Below are 5,444 nucleotides of genomic sequence, written 5' to 3'. Positions count from 1 at the left end.
TGGTTGTGTACTGGTGGGTGTGGGCTGATGTGAGCGTGTGCAAGATTTAAAGTGTGTGTGTGTGTGTGAGAGAGAGAGAAATAATACGTGTGTGTAGGGGTTGTGTGTGTGTGTGTGTGTGTGTGTGTAGGGGGTTGTGTGTGTGTGTGTGTGTGTAGGGGGTTGTGTGTGTGTGTGTGTAGGGGTTGTGTGTGTGTGTGTGTGTGTGTGTGTGTAGGGGGTTGTGTGTGTGTGTGTGTGTGTGTGTGTGTGTGTGTGTAGGGGGTTGTGTGTGTGTGTGTGTGTGTGTGTGTAGGGGGTTGTGTGTGTGTGTGTGTGTAGGGGGTTGTGTGTGTGTGTGTGTGTGTGTGTGTGTAGGGGGTTGTGTGTGTGTGTGTGTAGGGGTTGTGTGTGTGTGTGTGTGTGTAGGGGGTTGTGTGTGTGTGTGTGTGTGTGTGTGTGTGTGTGTGTGTGTGTGTAGGGGGTTGTGTGTGTGTGTGTGTGTGTGTGTGTAGGGGGTTGTGTGTGTGTGTGTGTAGGGGGTTGTGTGTGTGTGTGTGTGTGTGTGTGTGTAGGGGGTTGTGTGTGTGTGTGTGTAGGGGGTTGTGTGTGTGTGTGTGTGTGTGTGTGTGTAGGGGGTTATGTGTGTGTGTGTGTGTGTAGGGGGTTGTGTGTGTGTGTGTGTGTGTGTGTGTAGGGGGTTGTGTGTGTGTGTGTGTAGGGGGTTGTGTGTGTGTGTGTGTGTGTAGGGGGTTGTGTGTGTGTGTGTGTGTGTGTGTGTAGGGGGTTGTGTGTGTGTGTGTGTGTGTGTGTGTGTAGGGGGTTGTGTGTGTGTGTGTGTGTGTAGGGGGTTGTGTGTGTGTGTGTGTGTGTGTATGTGTAGGGGGTTGTGTGTGTGTGTGTGTAGGGGGTTGTGTGTGTGTGAGTGTGTGTGTGTAGGGGGTTGTGTGTAGGGGGTTGTGTGTGTGTGTGTGTGTGTGTAGGGGGTTGTGTGTGTGTGTAGGGGGTTGTGTGTGTGTGTGTGTGTAGGGGGTTGTGTGTGTGTGTGTGTGTGTGTGTAGGGGGTTGTGTGTGTGTGTGTGTGTAGGGGGTTGTGTGTGTGTGTGTGTGTGTAGGGGGTTGTGTGTGTGTGTGTGTGTGTGTGTGTGTGTGTAGGGGGTTGTGTGTGTGTGTGTGTGTGTAGGGGGTTGTGTGTGTGTGTGTGTGTGTGTGTGTGTAGGGGGTTGTGTGTGTGTGTGTGTGTGTGTGTGTGTGTAGGGGGTTGTGTGTGTGTGTGTGTGTGTGTGTGTGTAGGGGGTTGTGTGTGTGTGTGTGTGTGTGTAGGGGGTTGTGTGTGTGTGTGTGTGTGTGTGTGTGTAGGGGGTTGTGTGTGTGTGTGTGTGTGTGTGTGTGTAGGGGGTTGTGTGTGTGTGTGTGTAGGGGGTTGTGTGTGTGTGTGTGTGTGTGTGTGTGTGTAGGGGGTTATGTGTGTGTGTGTGTGTGTGTGTGTGTGTAGGGGGTTGTGTGTGTGTGTGTGTGTGTGTATGTGTAGGGGGTTGTGTGTGTGTGTGTGTAGGGGGTTGTGTGTGTGTGTGTGTGTGTGTGTAGGGGGTTGTGTGTGTGTGTGTGTGTGTGTGTGTGTGTAGGGGGTTGTGTGTGTGTGTAGGGGGTTGTGTGTGTGTGTGTGTGTAGGGGGTTGTGTGTGTGTGTGTGTGTGTGTGTAGGGGGTTGTGTGTGTGTGTGTGTGTAGGGGGTTGTGTGTGTGTGTGTGTGTGTGTGTAGGGGGTTGTGTGTGTGTGTAGGGGGTTGTGTGTGTGTGTGTGTGTGTGTGTAGGGGGTTGTGTGTGTGTGTGTGTGTAGGGGGTTGTGTGTGTGTGTGTGTGTGTGTGTAGGGGGTTGTGTGTGTGTGTGTGTGTGTGTGTGTGTGTGTGTAGGGGGTTGTGTGTGTGTAGGGGGTTGTGTGTGTGTGTGTGTGTGTGTGTAGGGGGTTGTGTGTGTGTGTGTGTGTAGGGGGTTGTGTGTGTGTGTGTGTGTGTGTGTAGGGGGTTGTGTGTGTGTGTGTGTGTGTGTGTGTGTGTGTGTAGGGGGTTGTGTGTGTGTGTGTGTGTGTGTGTGTGTGTGTGTGTAGGGGGTTGTGTGTGTGTGTGTGTGTGTGTGTGTGTGTGTAGGGGGTTGTGTGTGTGTGTGTGTGTGTGTGGTGTGTGTGTGTGTGTGTGTGTAGGGGGTTGTGTGTGTGTGTGTGTGTAGGGGGTTGTGTGTGTGTGTGTGTGTAGGGGGTTGTGTGTGTGTGTGTGTGTGTGTGTGTGTGTGTGTGTGTGTGTAGGGGGTTGTGTGTGTGTGTGTGTGTGTGTGTGTGTGTGTGTGTAGGGGGTTGTGTGTGTGTGTGTGTGTGTGTGTGTGTGTGTAGGGGGTTGTGTGTGTGTGTGTGTGTGTGTGTGTGTGTGTGTGTGTGTGTGTAGGGGGTTGTGTGTGTGTGTGTGTGTAGGGGGTTGTGTGTGTGTGAGGTATTCACTAACTCAAGAAGGATTGAGGTTGTAATTAAGTCAGGCGCCCATGCTTGCTGGTTGCCCTGACAACAGAGATGGGGGCTAAGGTAGTGGAAACAAAAGAAGCACAAGGGGCCTAAAAGAAGGAAAAGAAAAAAGGATGTTGGAAAAATCCCCCCCCATCTCTCTCTCTCTCTCACACACAAACGCAACTCCGTCCCTGCGCTCTAAAACAATTAGCAGAACAACGTTTTTAAGCCCAGTGTGTTTATTTCTGTCCATTGCACACAACACGACACAGAAGTAAAGTCGCCGATTAATAACAAAACTAAAAAGGTCCAGGATGTGCAGCGCTACACTCCTCTCCGTCTCTCTCTCTCTCCTTCTCCCCCCTTCTCTCCTTCTCTCTCTCTCTCTCTCAGCGCAGGATTACAGAGCCCTGCTACAATCAGGTGCCCCCCCTCTCCATATGCGAAGGAACTTCACACAGCGGTCCTGCACCCGGCGGCACGGACATCAGCCACCTGTGTGAGAGTCCATGTGGGGCGTTGTGTGACGCACAGACACATTTCTCAGCACTGCTGTGTTTGTGCCTGCTCCGTTTGGTGCTTGGTGTCTTGTACCTGCTGTTCAATAAACAAATGAAATATTTATTTATTTATAACAAATTATTAAATAAAACCATGCATACACACATATGTATTAGAGCATTTGTTTATATCCAGATTTTAAATGAATGATAATAAAAGTACAATTCTCAGTTTCTTTTTGCAAGCGATTACTCAAGACTTATCAATAGCCAGACTCCTTTTCTACCTTCTTTAGTGAGTATTTACCCCCCATTAACCAACCAGCTTTGCGGCTGAGGGTTAATGAGGTTCGGGAGACCGAGCTCTCCAACTACAAACACACAAGATGCGGATTTTGCAGAAACTCATCAAAAACAGTTTGGGGTCATTATAACTTCGGCATTATACCCGCGTATTATTATGCTAAGCAATATAGGAGGCAATAATGCGTAAAATTAACATGCATTATTAAAACCCTATTAAAGGTTTTTCATTTCTACACCCCCCCATTTCTTTCATTGTTGTTTCCTGGGAGATTGTAATTAAAACAATAAACATTTTACAGTCAGAGTCAGTGTATTCATTAAATTACAATAAGCAATGCAAAAATGATTAAATATCTTGTCACAAAACGCTGTGCCTTACGAACTCAATCATTTGGTAACACTTGAACTGATGCGCGTGATTCGCTGGTCTGTGTGTGGAGAGTCGTGCAGAAGGACGGTCACACCTGGCCTAAAGTTTACCTGGGAGGAGGGCGAGTTGTCTGAGCTCATAAACCCGCTGCGCTTCAACACAGAGCCCAAAGCTCCTCACTAAATATGCACAACAAACCAGCTTATCAGCTCAGAGCCGCGGCCCTCGGGGGGGTGCAGTGTGGCCCCCCGTGTTCAGCTGCTTCCAGCGCTTAATGAGCTCAACCAGCAAGGACTGGAGCTGTTCTCCACAATCTGATATTCCTTTCTACTGGGAGGGGGTTGCCAAATAGCATTGGACATGGAGAATCGATTCCAGGACAGAGATTTGACAGCCACTCCTGTCAGCTTACGAGTGTGTGAGTGTGTGTGATGTAGATTGTGTTTTTTCTCCACACTGCAGTGCACAGGAAGCTGCAACTCTGAGGGGGCTGCGTCTGGCTGCGTCTGGCTGCGTCTGGCAGTGTGTGGCTGGGCTCTGTTGTCTTCGCAGTGAAAGCCTCCCCTGGCCTTCACTCCTCTCTCAGCGCGCGTCCCTGCCAGCCGTTCGTCAGCCTGGGCTAAAATAAGCACAGTGAGAAGAGCAGGAGTAGTAACCCAGTTTTGTCAGAGTGAAGTAGGGCAGTGTGTTCCCAGGAGAGCTCCAACAAGTAGACGTCCGTCCTCTCTCTGCCTCCACGCTCCCTCCCTCTCCCCGTCTGAGTCTCCAGCCCTCCCGCCATCCTCCCCTGCCCCTCCCCCCACCCCGACTGCCTCCTTCCCACCTCTGCTGTCCCGGTCACGGGGCACCCGGCGTTTCAGGCAGAGAGAGGGCGGGTGCGACTCCCCGGCCTGATAGCTGGGTTATGTCATCTCCCCGCCGAGCAGCTTACACACTAGAACTGAGTGAACACCCCTGAGGAAACCCGCTGGGAACTGAAAATGTCTAACTGGTCAGAGTTCAGAGATGAGCACAGTTGTACCGGGACCCTTTAACTTCGAGTGATGAAGAATACCTGAAGAAGTGCACGGAAGACATGAACACACAGAGGGACACCAAGAGGGGGAACTGTCTCTGTGGCACGGTACATTTCCCCAGGGGTCCATCTGTGACAAGACACGGCACCCCGACTGGTGAGATTGGGGAGTGCCGGGGGGCTGGCCGGGCCGTGCGCCGTGATGCCGCGTCCAGGGGTCCAGCTGTGGCCGCTCACACTGGGATTGGCCGCTTGACCTTTGGACAAACATTGTGAAGAAAACAAACAAAAAGCACACTAGTCATCTCATCTGATTTGAATCTTTTCTATAAAAAATCCCCTCTCAGCTCTCTGCCCAGTGCCCTAAATGGGAACGACAAAGGGTGGCTAATTAGCCCGGGATTTAGGGGGACAATGGCCCTTATTATCCCGGGACAGAGACTGTCAGCCGCAGCCAGGGCCTATTCTCTCCCACAGTCCCAGCGGCCGCTTCTAGAAAGGCCTGAATCAGCAGCCAATCCTGCTAACAGAGCAGCCTGCTGCCGTGCTGCCCCCCACGCCGCCCCGTGCCCCCCACTCCCAGGTGCAGACCCTCCTCGGCTCCCCTCATGAGCGACTCTCTTCAATTTGCAGTGCCCCCCCCCACCCTCACACCGTCAGTACCTGTGTGACTTTGTGACACAGTCCCAGAATGCACTGGGCTCACTGTCTGCTCCGATCCTCTTTACCCAGTGGTGTCCTATAGGAGGACAGGCAGCTATGACACACTCGGACAGCCAT

General features: G+C 51.7%; 1 long non-coding RNA gene across 1 annotated transcript; it reads right to left on the bottom strand.

Moving 5' to 3' along the window:
• Positions 1-2,694: 2,694 nt before the first annotated feature.
• LOC136747255 (uncharacterized) lies at positions 2,695-4,915 on the bottom strand. The gene is made up of 3 exons (XR_010816454.1): positions 4,704-4,915; positions 4,062-4,268; positions 2,695-3,070 (listed from the first exon to the last, which is right to left on the bottom strand). It is a non-coding gene; the product is annotated as an uncharacterized LOC136747255 (long non-coding RNA).
• Between the last annotated feature and the right edge of the window lie 529 nt (positions 4,916-5,444).

This window comes from Amia ocellicauda, chromosome 3 (genome assembly GCF_036373705.1).
Source record: "Amia ocellicauda isolate fAmiCal2 chromosome 3, fAmiCal2.hap1, whole genome shotgun sequence".
Classification (NCBI taxonomy): Eukaryota; Metazoa; Chordata; class Actinopteri; order Amiiformes; family Amiidae; genus Amia; species Amia ocellicauda.
This window is presented reverse-complemented; position numbering and strand designations above follow the sequence as displayed.